This window comes from Elephantulus edwardii, unplaced genomic scaffold, assembly GCF_000299155.1.
Source record: "Elephantulus edwardii isolate Elephantulus edwardi_28Jun2011 unplaced genomic scaffold, EleEdw1.0 scaffold00014, whole genome shotgun sequence".
NCBI lineage: Eukaryota > Metazoa > Chordata > Mammalia > Macroscelidea > Macroscelididae > Elephantulus > Elephantulus edwardii.
In genome coordinates this window covers 20,956,343-20,977,533 of record NW_006399764.1, presented here as the reverse complement: position 1 = coordinate 20,977,533, position 21,191 = coordinate 20,956,343, and positions in this window count along the sequence as shown.

Sequence of the window (21,191 nt, the reverse complement as noted above, 5' to 3'; positions counted from 1 at the left end):
CCCATCTTTCTCACTCAGGGCAAACGGTGTGCCTGCCCCAACTGCCATTTTTCCCCCTTAGCAGAGAAATGCTTCACCACTATGCTATCAGGAATCCAGTCTCCTAGTTTAGAGTTAATTTTTTCTTCAATTCTTAATTCAATAATATTTTAATTATGCCAAGGAGGAAGTTTGAGTTAAAATAAGCAAAAATGGTCTGTATTTTGAATACATTTCAAGCTATGAGGTCAACTGCTTTTAGAAGTAAACTGGAAGCTAACATTTAGGATCTTACTTGAAATGATATTGTGCAGAGAATAATCTTCTGAAAAGCAGATAAAAAGAAATCCACTGCCTTGTTTCAAGAAAGAAACAAATATTCTGACTTACAGCACTCAAATGTTGGTTCTGGTAGGTAGTAGTTATTTCTCAGCATCTTTGAGAAAAACAAAACCACACCAACAAAATGAACATTTAAATTGATAATGTTAGTGTCCTAAGAAGGCCTGACAGCATAATGTGTAATATAATAGACTTCTAACTGATAGGCTCTTGGTTCAAACCCACTAGCCACTTCCTGTGAAAAGAATGGACTGTCATCTCCCAGTAAAGGTTTACAGTCACCTAAACCTTATAGAGAGTCCTATTAGTCAAACTCTATTCAACAGCAATGGATTTGGTTTTCAGGGGAATCGTGTTAAAATTGTATTGTGTTTGTTTGTTTGTTATTGTTGTTCGTGTTTTGTTTACTTAACTGTGCTTATTTTATGCTTTCTTTCACAACATCTTAGTAGAACTAAACATTGGAAATGTTTAAAGTCTCAGTTTTCCTAATTGGGGTGTCAGAATCTTTGAAAATTGACTCCTAGCTATTATGCTAGCCCCCTTTGAAGGGCATGATCTCTAGCAACCTCAACTGCAGATATATGGTCTTTCAAATCATCAACAGCTGTGGGAATAATATAAGAGAGAGTACTTTCCACACTGTGGGAGGACTGTGGGAGACTGTCAAAAGACTGTGGAACTACTGTGAAGAGATTGTGGCAAGGTGTAGCCAAAGGAGCCCTGGAGATAAAGGACAAAATTGAAAGTTTTGTTTCCTGGATGATTGAAGAAAATCTGACTAGTGATTGCTCTAAAAAAATGACGACAGTTAATGATTTTGCTTGCTGTATGATTGAAGGAAAAGCTGACAAAGGAAATAAATTGGGAAGTTAAGGAGCTGACCAGAAGAATTCAAAGGGCAACTCAGGAAGACATATCAAAATATTATACTGAGATGTGCAAAGAGCTAGAATCAGAAAACCAAAAGAGCTGAACTTGCTCAGCATTTCTTAAAACAAAAGAACTGAAGAACAAATTCATGCCTCAAGTTGTAATACTTAAGGATGCTAAGGGAAGAGTATTGAATGATCCAGGAGCTTTAAAAGAAGATAGGAGTACAGAGTCAATGTATAAAAAAATAAGTAGCTGACACAGAAGAATTCAATGAAATAGCATATGCTCAAGGTACAGTGGAAATAAAGGAGAAAAATTCAAGCTGCTTTGAAGGAGTTGGCAAAAAACAAGGCCCCAGGAACTGATGGAATACTAATGGAAATATTTCAACTGTCAATTCCTGCATTGATGTACTCACTAAGTTGTGCCAAGAAATCTGGAGGACAAATACTTGGCCAACTGACAGGAAGAAATCCATATTTGTTCCTATTCCAAAATAGGGTGACCCCCACAAAGTGTGGAAATAATAAGACAATTTCATTGATATCACAGCAAGCAAAATCCTGCTGAAGATTATTTTAAAAAATGGCTGGAACAGTACATTAACAGAAAACTACCAGAAATACAGCCTGGATTTACAAGCCATGACACCAGAGACATTAACATCAATGTCACATGGATCTTGACTGAAAGGAAAGAGTACCAGAGAAGTCTCTATCTGTGCTTCATTGACTGTGCAAGGGTATTTAACTGTATGGATCACAATAAATTATTACTAACTCTAAGTAGAATGGGAATCCCAGAACACTTTGTTGTGTTCATGTGAAATCTATATTTGAACGAGGAAGAAGTTCTCAGAACAGAACAAGGAAACACTGCATGTTTCAAAATCAAGAAAGGAGTCTGTCAGGGATGTGTCCTTTTTCCATACTTTTCAATGTGTATGTTGAACAGATCATTCGGGAGGCTAGACATTATGAAGAGGAATGTGGCATCAGAATTGGAGAAAGACTCATCAACAACCTACATTCTGCTGATGACACAACCTTGCCTATTGAAACTGAGGAAGACCTGAAGATTTTGCTGCAGAAGGTCAAAGACTGTAGTCTTCAATATGGCTTGAAATTCAACATCAAGAAGACAAAGATTGTCACCACAGTCAGCAGCACCATGATAGATGGAGAAGTGATTGAGGTGGTCAACAATTTCAGCTTGCTCCATTCCAAAATCAGCACTCTTGGCACCAGCAGTCAACAAATCAAAAGATTAATTGCTGTAGGGAAAACTACTGACAGGGCCCTCTCAAAAGTGTTATAGAGCAATGATGTCAGACTGGAGACTAAGGTATGCCTTATCCAGTCCATGATCTTCTCAATTACATGCTATGTGTATCAGATAGCTGGACAATGACCAAAGATGACAGAAGAATTGATGCCTTTGAGTTGTGTAGCTGGAAAAGAGTATTGAACATATCATAGACTGCCAAGAGAATAAGCAGGTTTATTTTAGAGAGAGTGAAACCAGGCTGCACTTTGGAGGTAAGGGTTTTGAAGCTTTGTCTCACATACTTTGGACATTTGGCTAGGAGAGGCCAGTCTCTGTAGAAGGACAGCTTGCTTAGAAGGGTGGAGGGATGCCACAGAGGAAAAGACCACCTCAGGTGAGATGGATTGATACAGTATCTCGGGTAATTAGGTGTCTTAGATTTACACTGGCTCAGGACAGGGCAGACTTTAGAACTATTGTACATAGGGTCTCTGAGTTGCAGGTCACTCAATGACACATAACAATTTCTATGAGATAAAGTTTACTGGACAATAAGGAAATCAGTGCCTTCTTGCATTTGTGTTGCTGAACTGAACCTGGACTGTCAATAATTGAGAAATTGTATCTTCTTAATCTGTCTTGGGACTGCTGGAATAAACCTCAACTTGCACTACTTGGTATTCATTGCTTCCCCCCATTCTCCAGCCTAGTTGCCTATTAAACCTCACAACTGAGTGGAGCAATTACTCAAAATGATGGAGCCCTGAAGCCGCATGCTACGCACAACTCTTTGACTTACCTTCATGTGAACCTAATTCATACAAAGGTGACTAAGTGACCTACCGACTCTCTCAATTATTCCAAAGTAGTAGGAAAGTTTTAGTTCTGCAAGACTTCTGTTTTGCCAGTCCAAATATGTAGCAGCTAAGTGTTGATTTATAATATCAAGTGTTCAAACAGCTGATAGAATGTGAGAGTGGCAGCAGCGGCTGAGTCTGACTTCTGTGGTTAATAAAGATAAACTTTCCCCATCAGTAATATCTATAGCAGCAAATGGATGACTGCTAGGTTAGATACGCCATACCTCTTGCTCCCACACGCATTTCTGTCAATCATGTAAGTTCAACATCTGTTGTTGACTCACAAATTTTACTCATAGTTGTGGTACCACGAGCAGGGTTTTTTAGAGAAACGGGGGGGGGGGGGGGAGTGGAGAAGACAAATAATCTCTCACAATACAAGGCCAGGTTTAGTCCAGCAATCCCAAACCAGATTAACAAGAAAACACAATTACTTATTTAGTAAAAGTCCTGCTTTCAGTTCAGCAACACAAAGTCAAGAAATCTCTGCTTTCCTCAATCATCCAGCAAGATTTACCTCAGAGCAGTTCAAAGTCAACTCCTTTAAACATCTGAACAACGAAAGTTTTAACTATGGCCAACACAAAGGCTATGAACAGAAGACCTGAAGTCCTTCTACAACTACCGTTGTTTCTCAAAGTTCATAGTGTTTTCAGACACATCTTTAGGAAATGGATACTTTTTTGGGACAGTAGAATTTTCTGTTGTACAATATAATTAATGTGCAGTTAGAAAGAAAGCAAGATATATATACTGTTTCTTCTCTCTTCATTCTTATTTTTCCTAGATTATGTCTTTTGTTCATAGCGTTGCTATGAGTCGTGCTCAACTCAATAGCAATCAACAATAACAACAATACATACAAAGAATATAGTATTGTATAAAAACCCTCAGAATTTGAAGCCAGGTGGCTGGGTTTTCAGAACATCAACTGTTAAAATTGATTAAATCAAAGTAAAACAAAGCCAGGCTAATACGAATGTCAATACTAAATGGGAATTTTATAGCAAGGTTTGTAATAGTGTCTGGCATTTGGTAAACATTATAAAGGGTTATTGTCTTAGTCCTCTTGTCAAGGCATTCAGATTGTTTTCGTTAACAAAAATTAGGATGTTCCATACACAGATGCCTGTGTCCCTGGTTGGGGCTGGTTTTGGTTTTTAATCTCAATTCTCCTTATTCAGGTTAATGTTGAATGGCTCACCAGGGTCTCATTGTGCACTACATGTGTGCCTTTCGGGCAAACTGATGTTTTCTTTTACCTCAGTCTTATAGGCTTATTTGATGTCTGCTTATTTTTATGCATTGAATTAATATGTAATCACTAACAAGTACTATAGAAGTCAATAATTGTAGTTGTCAGATGGAAATCAACAAACGCAAGTCAGCCTATTCAGTTTTATTTCTATGCCCACTCTAAAGGAATGCAACACACACGCGCGCGCGCGCACACACACACACACACACACACACACACACTCTTTATCTTCAAAGCTCTGCCATCTGGCTCATATCAAATATAGTACATAAACCCATTATTCAATCTTATTACATCTGGTAGCAAGAACTTCCATTTAGGGGTGTTTATTTTGAGGACCTGTGGACCTGAGTAGTAAAAACAAGGACTTTGAGTTGAGATGAGATTTAATTATTTTTTTTCAGCTTCTTTGTGGAAAAAGAAATGCTTTTGAATCATAGCTCTGTCATTGCAAATGTATTAACGTTCACGATTGCATTAATTTTCATGATGCAAATAACTATGCTAGTAAGGCAACAGAGTATAGGAAAAATGTCTGTGTTATTTCTTAATAAATTACGGAGTTAAAGATAAGAAGCCATCAAAATAATAGTCTCTGCTGTTGATTTAGCTCTGAAACAGGAAGTGACCTGAGGCAAAATGATGAAGCCTGTATTCAGGGGTTTCTTCCGCCCACCAGTGCTCCTGGCCAGCAACTCCATTACCTGGTTCCCACTAGCGGTCCTCTGGCAAAGACTCTCAAGGGACTGTGATCTTTGGTCGTCTTGATACTTCCCTAAACCACCTCCAGATCAGAGGTTATTTACCCAGTGTTAAGTCTTCTATCTGCTTTGCCAAAGGTTAAAATGAATCTCTGTTGAACAATTAGGGTTCACCTTCCTTCCATATCAGCTTATATTTAGTTTAAATATAATGTAGGCATACTTCAAGAGATGTGGTAACTTAAGTTCCAGGACATTTCAATGAAGGAAATATCATAATAATACAAGCAACAAGAATATTTTTTTGTAAAAAAAAATATTTTTGTTTGCCTGTACATGCAAAGTTATATGGTCTATAATTGTACTTTATTAGAGGAACCCTGGTGGTGCTGTGGGCTAAGCATCATTAAGTTAGCCAGTGCCATCAAACTGATTCTGTCTCACAGTGACAACATCAGACAGAGAAGAACTACTTATATAGGGTTTCCAAAGCTGTTGAGTCTTTACACAAGCTGACTGCTACTTATTTCTCTCCTGGAGACCCTCATAAATTCAAATCCCAAAATAATTACAGTCTTGTAAAATAGGATCATGGATGAAAACATGAACATTTATTAGCTAAAATACTAGTTTCATTAGAACCAACTCATAGCTGACCCTACAATATGTTTTCAAGGGCTGTAAATTGCATGTGAGAAGATTGCTGATTTTTGCCTGCAGAAGCCTTGGTGGATTTGAATTTCCACCTTTGGATTGGTAGCACCACTCCTATGGATGAGATAACAAGAGTTCGCTGAAATTCATGTCACTGTCATTCTACCTACATAGAAGTGACTCGTAGCTGATCCTCCAGTAAGTATTCACAGGTTGTAAATAACGCAGGATGACATTATCCATCTTTCTCCTTTGGAGTCACTGGTGGATTAGAATCATCCCTCTTTAGATTGGCAGGACAATTCCCTACCTACTAGGCCACCAGCGCTGCATCCTAGATGTCAGATATTTTATCAGGCAGTTTGTAAAATTATTATTGCTGTGTTAAATGTATTAACTATCCTTAGTTGTTTGGGCTTTCCTCCCATATTTTTTCTAGCTATCTAATCTGTCTTCATTAACACAAGAACAGTAATATCTTTCAAGATGGTGGTGTCAAGTTTGTTTTCTTAGGCTATTTTTAAAATCACTAGTGCTGTATAGTATATATTAACTATTGTGATTTTTCCTCCCATATTCCTATTCACTTGATCTGTGCTTCTTAATATGAGGTCAATTCTCTAATATGTTATTTTGTTGTTAGATGCTACGGAATTGATTTCAACTCCTACCAACACAATATGACAGTGTAGAACTTTAACAATGTTGCAGTGTAGGATTTACCCATAGGGTTCTCCAGCTGTAATCATTACTTAGGCAGATTACTAGATCTTTGTCCCATGGAGTTGCTAGGTGTGTTTGAACTGACAACCGTTGACTACGTGACTGAGCACTTACCCACTGTACCAGGGCCCTCGTGTTAAGTCAAACTGAACAAAAGACTCAGGTAAGTAGCTAAATAACTGTGAGAGTAAGTACTTATAACACACTTATAACAGTCCTTATATACCTTTTTGCAAGCTTCCCTCTCTCCTACATCCTGAAATGATTTTAGACTGTCAACCACATTCATTGCATCAAGTCAGAACCAACACATAGCTGACTCTCCTCTCTAAATTGCACTGGACAGCTTTGTGAATCTTTCTTCAGTTGGAGCCACTGCTGAGTCTGGTGGTTTTGATCTGCTGAAAAGGATTGGTCGTTGAGAAAGGAGGATAAATAGACTAAGAGAAGAAGTTATGACAGAACTCTAATTTCCATCCAATGTGAGGGGACAGAAGGCCACCCAGTAAGGCCCTGAAGAGTCAGCACCAAAGTTTTCATGAGTGTGGGTCCCTTCTGATGTATCAGCTAAGGAAAAATCCTTTTACATGTTAAAGATCAAAGAGCAGAGAGGGAGATTTTTCAACTCCTTGTGGGGATCTAGGCTTAGGTCAACTTTCTATCTCAAAATGAGAAATAAGCAGAGCAGGTGTAAATTTTCCTATTAAGCAGAGCACTGGTGTATACCATTACTCTAGTGCAAATGATACAATTTTATCTACAGAGGAACACTGAGTGATGGATATTGACCTAATTTCACAGGTAAATAACGGAGACTTAGTGTTCTCCATTTGAAGAACTTTGCTCAATGACACATAGATAGGAAGTGGCAGAGATGGGATATAGAAACATGTCTAAATAGTTGTAGTCCCCATCTGTCCAGAACTAACCCTGCAAAATTGTTAGCTATTCCAAGAGGCTAATAGTGACAGAAATTGTAGAGATAGCAAAGAGAAGGCAAAAAAAGAAACCTTTTGGTTGATAAAGGGTTGTGTTAAAAAATAATATTATAACATCCCTAACTCAAAATTAATGTTTGATTTGTTAGAATGCCAAATGTATAAAAGATTTAAGGATTTAGGAAGGAGAATAAAAAAGACCCTAAATCTTGAAAAACAGCACTGAACAAGCTGAGACCTGAGACAAAGATTTGTTAGCAAGAAAACAGTCAACTTGCACTAAGGTCTCTGCGGAGAACTCAGTAATTGGCTACATCAGATGCACTTTGAGTGATGTTATTGTTGTTTACTGTAGAGTCAGAACTGACCCATAGCTGACCCTTTGTGGGGTTTTAATCACATGGGAGGAGATGGCCCGTCCTATCCCCGCTTTGAGTGATAGAAAGGGTAAAGATAAAGATGAAGGCAGAAGGATTTGAAGTTATAATTTCTGGAAGAAATGCACCTCCTGTTTTCTTATTTTCTGTTGCAACTTGACTGCCCCTCTCTGCTACTTGTATAAGACAAGGGAAACCATTAAATGAAGCCTATTTTAATCAATTCCCGTTCAAAGTGTAAAGTTTACATATTAAGTGCTGTGATACTTAGACAGATTTTTCCCCCACAGATATTATTTGAATCCAAAAAGTTTCTGAACTGAGCCTGCCTCCTTGTTCTCATCTAAAAGATGTTAAGAATCCAGCATTGAGAGTGTTCCAAAAAAATCTACTTAAATTTACTAGCACCACCAGTATGCATAAGTCAGCCAAATAAATGTTCAGATCCAATTATAACAAGAAAACAACAACCAGCAATCTTTGGAGACAACTGTTAATAGAGGAACCAGAAAATGTTAACTAGTGACAGAATAGGGGTATATGACTTGGGAACACAAGGAGAGGAGAGGGAAAGTGACAGAGAAAGATAAACACACACACACACACACACAGTGAGAGAGAGAGGGAGGGAGAGAGAGAGGTAGGGGAGGGAAAGGAAGGGAAGAAAGAGAGAAAGAGGGAGAGATTTTGAGACTTTGTCAGTAGAAAACAGAAAGCAGAGAGGCTATGCAAAAAATATGATGAAATTTAAATTTCTAAAGCTAGGGTGGTGCTGGAAAAGAGTATTGAGTGTGTCATGGACTGCTAAGAAAACAAACAGATTCATCCTGGAGAGGGTTAAACCGGGCTGCTCCTTGGAGGAAAGGATTCTGGGCCTTCATCTGACATACTTTGGACATGTTGCAAGGAGGGACCTGTCCTTGGAGATGGACATTATGCTTTGGAGGGTGGAGGGACAGTGCAGGAGAGGAAGACCCTCTATGAGGTGAATTGAGTCAGGGACTGGGGTGATTGGAATGGGCGTGTTGGAGGCAGTGTGATTGGTGCAGGATAGAGCAGAGTTTAGGGCTACTGTACATAGGGTTAGAACTCGACTGCATGTAACAACAACAGTGACCCAGAATGACCAACTAAGGATTCCAAAACATATTAAAATATATTGATTCAGTAATTTATCCTGTGGTACCAGAGAATGCCATTGAAAAGAGCATTTTAAAGTGCATTTTATTTAGTAACTAACAATTAGACAAAATATTGCCACTGCTAGCAACATAGTAGAAATAAGACACCTGCAAGAATATATCTTAAAGGAAAAAGAGGTGCCAAACTTTATAATTAAGAACCGAAAGAAATACAATTTGAGATACATGGATAATGGGAAAATTTGCACTTAACAAAAAGATACTAAGTAAATTCTGATTTATTAACTTTAGGCAGGACGAAGGTATTCCAGATATAATATCAACGTTGTAAAATAAAATCACCCTTTTACTTACTGACATTGAGTCAGAACCAACTCATAACTGACCCTCCAGCAGGTTTTCAGAGGCTATATGTTCATCTTGGTGGACAAAAATATCAATACCTATAAAATAAGTACATATAAGCTTCATAAGACAGCAACCATTAAATATATGTGGGGAAATGCGAACTAAGGAGTATAATAGTATGCAGAATGTATAGGGACGTTTTGTAGTTCAACAGTAATTTTTGTTTCTTTTTGCAAAAAAAATGAGCATTAATTCTTACTTTATTAAAAGAAGATGAAAATGGGCTACTGTGCATAAAAAGATCAGATGGAAACCATATAGTCTTCTCTTGCTCATGTCCTTCAAGATGTCTCATAACTGATCCACCTATGAGCTTTCAGAGGCTGTAATCATACAAAAGGAGTATCTCTCGTTCAAAACAACTGGTGGATTTGAACTACCTGCCTTTGCATTGACAATGCAACTCTTTATCCACTAGGATATCCACTTGCTCTGTGTACCATTGAGTAACAGTCAACCCAGTGCTGACTGACCCTCCAGTGGGTTTTGGAGGCAGTTAGTAATACAGGAGGAGATTGTCCATCCTCCCATGAGCAGCTGGTGGATTCGAACTTCATGCCTTTTGGATAACAGCACAGTTTCTTGCCCTAGGCCACCAGAGCTCCCTAAAAGGCCATAAGAGATCACTTAAAAAAGCCCACCTCTTGTGACATAGGGCCACTGTCATAAAGCGGGACTGATATCAGGGTTCAGAGAAGACAGAAAAGGAGGGGAGGAATGGTGTATATTGCATTGAAACAGATGATGGAAAGATATGTTTAAAAGAATTGTACTTGGAACATAGCGGTGGGGATTGTAAACTAATGAAATAATTTTTCTTTTACTTTTCAAAGAGAAGTGCGAACTGGGAGGAGGGGTGGGCAGGGAGAAAAAAAATGCAACAATGAATGTATGGAAATCCAAAATCTCTGTAAATGTTCATTACAATTAGTTTAAAAAATACAAAAAAGTTTTAAAAAAAGAGGGAAGAAAAAGGGATATATTAATGGGTATTCTTGTCATTACAGAAGTCTAGAGTAAAGGCTGCCTAGTCGAATGAACTTGAAGGGAGGGATGGCATAACAATGAAAGAGTTTTTCTTTTTCTTTCCAAAGAGAAGAGTAAATTGGGGGAGAGGGGCAGGGGTGGGCAGGGAGAAAAGTGCAACAATGAAATGACTAGAAACCCTAAGTTTCTGTAAACTTTCATTAAAATTAATAAATAAATTAAAAAACAAACCCACCTCATATAATGGCTAATAATAAGAAAAACAGAGACACAACCAAAGCAACAAAGCAGTAAGGCAATTCATCTTCTTATCTTCTAACTACAGGTACCAAGACTGTTGATTGTGGATCCAAGTAAGATTAAATCATTGATGATTTTAATCGTTCTCTATCATGATGTTACTTTTCAGTCCAATGGTCAGGATTTTGGTCTGCTTGGTTTCGAGATGCAATCCATTCTGAATGTTGTATTCTTTGATCTTTTGTAGCAAGTGTTTCAAGTCTCACTTTCAGCAAGCAAGGTTGTGTTATCTACATACTGCAGATTGTTGATGAGTCTTTTCTTATCATAATGCCATAATAGTGACCTTGAAGTTATACCAACAGACATTTCCAAAATAAAATCCAGATGGAAAAACATTAAAAAGTCAAAGCAGACACAGTTACATATCAGACGATTTTAAGCCATTCTGTATGTGAGAGGAGACTTGGAGAAAGAAAACATCTTGGAAGTTCAAATATTTTCAAACTTAGCTAAAACTGTAAATTCACAAGGTAAAAATGTTCATTAAACTCCAATGAACAAGTAATATGAAGATATTTATCCCAAGTCCCCTTGTAAACAATTCAATATTAAAGGGCACCAAAATCTAATAGTGAAGTGAAAATATTAAAAGCATTGGGATAAAAAAGATACATTGTAAATAGAACAACAAAAGGTGAACATCATAGTAGAATAAACATTCCAGTAGATTTCTCCTTGGAAACAATGGGAGCTAGAAGAAAGTAGAAAGCAACTTGAAACTACTGATAGAAAAAACACTGTCAAGCTTAAAATACTTACCAAGTGAAAATCATTTTCAGAAATGAGGAAATAAAAAAATTCTTCAAATGGTTGAAAATTTGAAGAAATTGAAATTTTTTAAATAATTGAAAACTTCATTACCAGACAGCTTTCACTAAGCAAAATAATAGAGATCCCTGAGACAAATGAACAATTTTATCAGATGTGTGTCTAAAGAAAAAAACAATGAGTACTAGAAATGATAGATAGATAAATGATAGATATATGATAGTTGATAGAGGATACATAGATGATAGATAGATAGATAGATAGATAGATAGATAGATGTATGTTAGGTTTTTAAATACAGTTATTGGCTAATTTTTTAAAAAATAATCAACTATTTAAAGCAAAAACATCTTTGAGACACTTCCATTTAGAACTATTTCTTGAAAATTCATCTATAGGAACAGAGAGAGCTCTAATAGGCGGCAGTCAGAATGGGGGAAGCAGAGGCTACATGAGGAAAACTGGTGAAAGGGCACAAAAAAGCTTGTGCATCTTGACTAGGATGAGAGTTTAAAAACTGCATCAAAACTTGACTGTGGTGATAAAAGCTGCAAGAAAAATACAGAATAAAATTAAAGATCATAAAAAAGACTGAGTTTACTTGTCTGAGATAAACGGCGGGACCCTTGAAACTCACGTACAGAGGTACTATTCAAGCCGGAAGCTGAAGTCACCTCTGTGGTTCCATTTTCAGTCAAACAACAGAGGCTCTAATAGGTAAACGTAACACCAGAGAGATGCGCAGTCCCTAGCACTATGACTCAAGAGATTGAAAAGGTAGCATTTGCTCAGGGGCAAATCTCAAAGATAAGAAGAGTTGGAATAAAAGGACAAATGGAAATGGGGGAGAGAGGAAGTGGACTAATAGAGCTGGTACATTTAGGGACTGTAATATCTATTAAAAGATATATGTTGTTGTTAAGTGCCATCAAGTCGCAGGCGACTCATAGTGACCCTATGAAGGAAAGTCCTCAATGCTTGGGTGTCTTTCATCCTCTCTCCAGGTTCATAGGGTTTCTGGAGGCAAGCTATTTCGGAAGTGGATGCCACTCCTGCTTCCAACCTTGCTTTAATCGGGGAGCACCATTAAACACTGTCTGCATTGGGTAACCATTAATGCATTTGACACATCAGTGTCACATTGTCCAGCTTCACAGCCACCACAAGTTACTGCTATACGGCAAGTGGAATTTGAATTTAAAAAATAATCTGTAAAGTTTCACCCAACTACAACCTTTTTATAAAAATAAATGCGTTTTTGAAATGATAAACACATCATATGCATAGGAAAAAATGCCTACAGAAGAAAGAGGTGTTTTTTGCCAACTCTTTGTTGAAAGAAGATGAAGGAAAGGCAAACCATTATCCTTCAAGAAAATGTGGTTGTTACTGTTGTGATTTGTGTGCTACCTGCAGAGCAGCAGGTGGATTCGAACTATGGGCCACTGGGATCACGGCCCAGATTCTTACCACTAGGCCACTAGAGCTGCCTTCTCCCAAAGTAGAGGGTTTGTAATTTATCTGATAAAAGAACATTGTGAGTGAAGGCTTCTAAGCAGATTCATAATATAACAGATCACCGGTGTAAATAAGAAAGAATAAAACAAATAATTAAGGACTGCCAGCTCCCCCATTCTCTCCTGTGAATCTGTGTTCTTGCTATTGCAGTAAGAAAGGAATCTGGTCACTGGTGTACTTAGAAAAGTGGCTACCACTGAGCTAGGAATATTGCAGTCCCTCCCAAATTACACATCAGCAGGGAGAAAAAAACCGGAAAATTGTGTGCTGATTCAGTTATTTAAAAAATACTAGACATACATTTAATCCAACAATCCTGCCAACAATGTAGCAAGCAAAAGACAATATAAAATTCTGATCTGAAATATATATTCAAACATTTATAAATTGTACTATATTGTAATAAATATGAAACTCAAAAACCCTAGCACATGATATCAAATTCAGATTGGACTTCATATTCAAAAGTCAAATGCAAAAAATTCAAACCTATTGCTATTGTGTATTTTCTTTTTCTAGTTGAACAATGTTTGCTTGATCTATATACAAGTTTCACATTGCTGTTTTTATGTGCCATTGAGTCACCTGCAACTCATAACGACCCTAGGTCCAATGGCTCTAAACCCTACCCTACCCTGAGCCAGTCTTGCTATCTCTAACTCATAGTTCCATTATTCCAGTGGCTGTGTCAATCCATCTCATCTCAGTTCTTTCTTTCCTGAACCATCCCTCTACCCTTTCAAGCATGATGTCCTTCTCCAAGGACTCATCCTTCCAGCTGCCAAAAGTATGAGACAGAGCTTCAAAATCCTTACCTGCAAGGATCAGATTAGTTTCACCCTCTCCAAGATGAACCTGCTTGTCTTCTTAATGGCATTGGTATATTCAAGTCTCTTCTCCAGCATCACAACTCTAAGCCATAGATTCTTCTTCTGTATTCTTTAGTCATTGTCCAGCTCTCTAAAGCATAGCAAGTAATCACAAAGACCATGGCCTGGATCAGGTGCCCCTTAGTCTCTAGACTGACATCATTGCTCTTTAGCACTTTGGAGAATTCCATGACAGCAGAAATTCTTAATGCAATTAAGTTTTTAGTTTTTATATTAGCACAATTACATATTCTAGAATTCTGATTATCTGTAATGTTATTAATAAATTATTACCATCCACATCATCAATTGCCTTTGCTTAACTAGTACAACAAAAGTAAATATCTTTTTGCTTTCAGCCAAAGTCCCTCTGACCTCAGCATTGATATCTCTTGTTTCACAGCTTCTTCTGAATGCAGATTGAGGTTCTGACAGTTCTTGATATTGTACTTCTCCAGCCAGCTTTGACCTACCTTTGGCAAGATTTTGGTTTCATGTAATAGCAGTGATATTGCTTGATAATTTTTACGTTCTTTTGGATCATCTATTAGGGGGGAAGGGGTTGGGAACAATGTATTTGAGACTGACCACACTGTTGAATAACAAAGTTCTTGAGAAGAAAAACTAGAAATTAAATTATTTTGAAAGAATATGTTAGAATTCATTTTAACGATGATGACAGTACACTGTTAATGTGTTATGTGATGACTTATCAAAAGCTTGATGATTCAAACCCAACAACCTTTCAGTTATAGAAAGATGGTCACTTTCCTCTCATAAAGATAAATAGTCAAAGAAGCTGATAAGAGGATCACTGTGAGTGGGAACCAGCTCCAGAGCACGGAACATTAAAAGCGATTAATCCTACTTGAAATTTACTACTTTAGATGGTGTGTTTGAATGTGACCTATTTCTTGCCTACCATGAAATGGGAAATTGTTTTCTAATTGCTTGATAAAAAGTAGAGTGATGATTGATCAAAATCTTTCACGGAAGAGGTATAAAGGAATTTACAAGGCTCCATGATTATAAAAAATATGAGGAAACGTTATAAATTGTGAACTGTAATAAATGTCTGAAACCTTTGTGTATTTGATACTTTGACAAAGCTTTGCAAAATTCTTTTACTTAAATCACTTGAAATGAGAAAATTGAGATTTCTTTGGAATGTTTTTCTCTGAACTTTCATAGTTTTTTTGTCTTTTATGAAAATATTATTAGTTCATAATTTTCTCTCTTGTAGTTCATGTTTATAAATTGATTTTTAACATCTGGGAAATCAGAAGGCATCTCACTACAGATACCTAAAAAGCACTTCCTTGGGTTTTTCCTACTCTCCTACCTGATAGAGGGAAAGCCAGTCTTTCATTACTTTGTTAAATGTTATTTTTTGTGACATGTTTGAGAGAAAAACATTTTCCAGCAAAAAAGAAGAAATGTTAATATTAAACTTGCTAGAGATACCCTGAATACACACCACAACTCCTTTATGTGACATTTATAAATAAACTTAGTCATTTCTCCAGGAGAGAAAAACAGTAGGATGATATAGTAGCAAGATCATATACTGGGCAAAGATTGCCCAATATTGACAATGCTTTCTCCTTTTAGTAATAGTTAATGAAGCAGTAGGGAGCTATAGTTGCCTAGTGGTAGGAGCTGTGCTGCAATCTCAAGGGCAGGTAGTTCAAATCCACCAGCTGCTCCAAGGGAGAAAGAGAGGCATTCTCATCCTATGCAGTTAACTGCCCCTGAAAACCCACTGGAGGGTCAGCTAGGAGTTGGTTCTGAGCGGATGGCACACTGCAACAAAAGAATGATGGTACAAAGTGGAAATCACCTATTGAATCCAATAAGAAGGACAACAATATATATTTTTAAACCCCAAACAATAAAAACTAAACATGATGCTCTGCCCTTTCCAAATAGCCTCTATCTCAACATTCCTTGTGGTTCTTTTTCTTTATTTTGTTTTGGTTTGGGGGGTTTTTTGGTCTCATTCATATTTACAAACCTCATGTCATTTAGCAGGGAGCTCTGGTCGCTTAGTGGTAAGGAGCTGCGCTGCCAACTCTAACACGTGCTATTTTGTCCCAGGGAGAAAGATAGGCAATCTCCTCTGGTGAGATTGACTCCCTCTGAAAACTTGCTAGAGGGTTAGCTTTGAGTTGGTTCCAATTCAATGCTACCTATCAACAACAGCAACATGCCAGCTGGCTTTCCAGTGTTCTAGTATGATTTTCAGAGTTCTTCCTAACATCTAATTTGATCTTTGCTTTCTTCCATGGCTTTAAAATGGCCTTTAGCTCTGTGCATTATGTCCTTGATGTAACCCAAAGCTCACCTGGTCTTTGATCATGAGGGCTCAGGGTCTTAAATCTATTCTTGAGAATACAGGTCAGATAGACTCAAGGTTTTATTTTGGTTCTTATGGGCTTTTAAAATTTCATCAATTTGAACTTACATGTGAGTAATTGATTATCTGTTTCACAGTTAGCACTTATCTTGGTTTCGACTGCTGATATCAAGCTTCTCCAATGATTCTTTGTCAGAATGATAGCTGTAGTCATTCGGATTTCTGTATAGTCCATCAGGTGTGGTTTCTGTGTACAGTCACAATTTATGTTTTTCAGAAATGCATTTGCCATGACAATTATTGATTGTACAGTCAATAAATTATTTACTCATGTCAAATACTTTTTATAGAAGTTTATTTCTTTTGGGAAAAAATTCTGAAGTAAAAGATGAACGGAAGGGCAGCTCAAGAGGATGAAGTATTATAACAAAAATTTGCAAAAAGCTTGAGTCATAAAATAAAAAGAGAACAACTCACTTGGCAATACTCAAGCTAAAGAAATTGAAAAACAAATTGAAGGCTCAAGTTGCCATACTGAAAGATGCTATGGACAAAATCTTGAATGATTCAGGAACAATTAGAAGAAGGCAGAAAGACTGCAGAGTAACTGTAATAAAAAGAATGAATAGACTCACACAGAACCATTTCAGGAAGTAGTATATGATGAAAAGCTAATGGTAATGAAGGAAGAAGTTCAATGAGCAATGAAGGAACTGGCAAAAAATAAGATCCCAGGTATTTATGGGATCTGTTTCAACCAACAGATGCAGCCTTAGACACGCTTACAAGGCTATGCCAAGAAATCTGGAAGCTAGCTGTCTGGCTAACTGCCCAGAAGAGATCCATATTTGTTCCCTTTACATAAAAAGGTGTTCTAACAGAATTTCGAAGTTATCAAATGGTATCATTAATATCACGTGAAAGCAAAATATTACTGAAAATTTTCCAAAAATGAATGTGAACTTCCAGAAATTCAAGCTGGATTTAGAGGAGGCTATGGCACCAGAGGTATCATTGCTGATGTTACATGGATCATAAATGAACACAAGAATGCCGGAAGGATATCCATCTGTGGTTTATTCACCATGCAAAGGCTTTTGATGGTGTGGATCTTAAGAAATTTTCATTCATATTAATAATAGGAAACCGAGAACACTTAATTGTGCTAATGTGAAGCGCACACCTAGATCAAGAAGCTATTGTCTAAACAAAGCAAGGGGACACTCCATTGGTTTAAAACTCAAAAAAGGTTTATGTCAAAACTGTATCCTCTTCCTATAAGTATTCAATCTTTATATTGATGAAATTACTAGAGAGTGATTTGGACTCTATGAAGAAGAATGTGGCAGCAGGCTAGGAGGAAAACTTATCAATACCTGCATTATATAAATGGCACAGCCTTGCTTGCTGAGGTGAGAAAGACTTGAAACACAGCAGAAGACCCAGAACCACAGCTTTCAACATGGATTGCATCTCAACATCAAGAAGTCAAAAATCCTTACCACAAATGAGGAACATCATGATAAATACAGAAAAGATTGAAATCATTAAGGATTTCAACTTAATTGGATCCACAATTAACATCCTTGTTACCAGCAGTCAGGAGATCACCAGATGTATTGCACAGGGAAAGCCTGCAATCTGGGACCTCTCCAAATTACTGAGGAACAATGATGTCCATTTAAAGACTAAGGTGCACCTGATTCCAGCCATGGTCTTGTCAAGCACTTGCTATGCCTCTGAGAGCTGGACAATGAATATAGGTGACAGAAGGATCAATGTCTTTGAGTTGTACTGGACAAGAGCAATGACTATCCCTTGGACTGCCAAAAAGAAAACAGGTATGTCTTGGAAAAAGTGCGGCCAGAGTGCTACTTGGAGGCAAAGATAGCAAATAAAGCTTCATCTCACATACTTCGGGCATGTGGAAAAGATGCAGGGTCAGCAAAGGAGAGGGGAAATCTCATGAGATGGACTGACACAGTGACTGCAGCAATGGCCTCGAGTGTGTCAGAGATGAGGAGGATGAGACACAAGAGGACAGAGCTCAGATCTCTTGTTTACAGTGTCACTATGAATTGTACTTGACTTGATGACACATAACAACAATGAAAACATAAGCTTACTGTACATCTTACATTTTCCTTTCTTGAATTCTTGTAGTGAGAAAATATTAAAGTCTTTTCCTTCACCTAGTATGCCAGAGGTTTTTTTTTTTTTCAATTTTTCACACGACAGAGTTGTCACCATAATAATAAATCTGAAAAATAAACCCTCAAGTTCATTACTGTTGAGTCAGAACCAAGTCAGCTGACCCTCCAGCAGGTTTCTGAGGCTGTAAATCATATAGCAGGAGATTTCCCATCTTTCTCATGCAGGGACACTGGCAAATGTGAGCTGCCAGAGAGTTGTGCATGTTAGTTTAGCAGTTCAACTCCACACATGGTGTCAGTGAAGCATAAGACATTTTAAATTGATTGAATTTTAAAACTTACTTCTTGAATATCCAGATCCTCAGTAGAGAATGATGTAGTCTCTATTATCAAATTCAAGGACCACAGTAGTGCAGAAAGGGATTTTCCAAATAAAGGTCAAATAAAAGCGTTTATGTGTCTGTGAATTCTGGTCATAATATTGATTGTAGTCTGTTCTGGGGAGAAGATTATACTTAAGAAACTAGATGCAGTGAGAGTGGAAAATATGCCCTCTCATGTGAACATAAATGTTTTGATACCTTATACACACAGTTCCCTCGCTCTTTGTCTCTCAGGAACACTGACCAAAAGTAGAGAACTACCCACCAAAGTATAGATGAGAAGAAAGATATTAATAGCTCTTGCCACAAATAGAAAAAAAGTTTATTTTACAATGATAACAGTTCTTTAGTTTCTGATTGGTATAAAAGAGCAAATGAAGTATTTACAAATATAATAAAATCCCACATATTGTGTGAGATGTTTAGACATTCCTGGTTTCCCCTAGTCTTGTTAAAACTTTAAGATTCTAGGTTTTCTAGGAGGCTGTTCAATGTTTTAGCTTGTGTTGATAGCCCAGGAATCCTATACCACATGGAACAACTAGGTCATTTACTCAGATCGAAATAGATTTTCTGTGCAAGAGTCACGTTGAAGAAGAGAAAGGAGAATCCAAGAGTGTGGAACCTTTCTAATGCATGAATTAAGTCTAATAATTGCAACATTGGCATAATTGATACAATTGATAATTAAACAATAAGCCTGAGAGTCCAGTTTTCATGTATTAGCTTTTCAGTTACTAAGTGCATGTGTAGAGGGAAGCATTCATGCCAAAGCCAGTGAGAGAGGTTCATAACATTAAGTCTATTTATTATCTTCTACTAAAACAGTCACATGGGCGTGAGGAATAGCAACAGCATGGGATGCATTCTGTAATGGAATTGAAAGCTTTCATTTCACCCAAGAGAAAGTGAACAGAGACTTATCTCTGTGTTTATCTTGACAGGCATCACAATAGGGGAGATAAATGACCTGAGTCCTAAATTTCAAGTTAACAAAAGACATCCTACGTGGAGAGAATATAGCAGAATGAAAGGAATTTAAATATTATATGCCAACAAGCGATTCTTAGATTTCATGACATCCCACATATTTCCTCAAATTAAGCAGATTCTTCATTATTTTGCTGGCAAAAAAGGGGGGAAATTATTATACTATACACCTTGAAATCATCACTAGATGTTTAATATCCCAAAGACTGAAATTTCATTTCTAGAATTCTGAATTAAGGTATTTTTTGTTGTTTAGCATCATTGAGTTGTCTACGACTCATACTAAGCTTGTGGACAGATCAAAAGCTTGTCCTGTGCTACACCATCTTCAAAATCTCTGCCATTCAGTTAATGTGTCAATTCAAAAGTACTACATAAGAGTAGAGGATACTATTAATAAAAGTTTTGTGTGATGCCATACCATTTGCAAACAACATTGTTGATGTTGTTATGTGCCAGTGAGTCAACTATGACTCATAGCAACCTTAGGAAGAATAACTCTGACCCTTGTCCTACCCTGTACCAACCTCACAATTGCCAACACAACTGAACTCAATGCCACAGTCACTGCATCGAACCATCTCATCCAGGGTCTTCCTCTCCTGTACTGAAGCTCTAACTTTCTAACCATGAAGTCCTTCTCCAAGGACTGGTCCCTCCTGGCAACATGACCAAAGTATGTGAGGTGAAGTTTCAAGATACTTGCCTCCAGGGGACAAACTATTTTCACCCTCTCCAAGACAGACCTGTGTATTCTCTTGGCAGCCCATGGTATGTTCAGTACTCTTCTCCAGCACCACAAGCAACAGCACTGATCTTTCTTATGTCATACTGAGTCATTGTCCAGCTCTCAGATACATAGAAAGCAATTGAGAAGATCAAGGCTTGAATCAGGCACATCTTAGTTTATAGACTGACATACTTGTTCTTTAACAATCTGGAGAGGTCCCTGAGAAGAGACTTTCCTAAAGCAACTCATGTCTTTTCATTTCCTGAATACTGGTGCCAGGAGTGTTGATTGTGGATCCAAGCAAAATCAAATTGTTAACAACTTCAATCTTTTCTCCATCTCTCATGATGCTGCCAATTGGCCTGATGGTGAGAAATTTTTCATCTGCTATTCTAAATAATGGCAGATTTAAAAACCATGGTAATTTTATTATGGATTCCAGAAATAAGTCTTAAATTTCTCCCTGAAATATTTTATCTCAATCCAAAATTTTTTTAACATATGACTTTATTTTTACTGTGTAGTTAGTGAAAAGGAGGGAAATTACAAAAAGAAGAAAGTCTCATTGTCTTGAACAATGGTAGCTCATATAAATTTTAATAAATTGGGG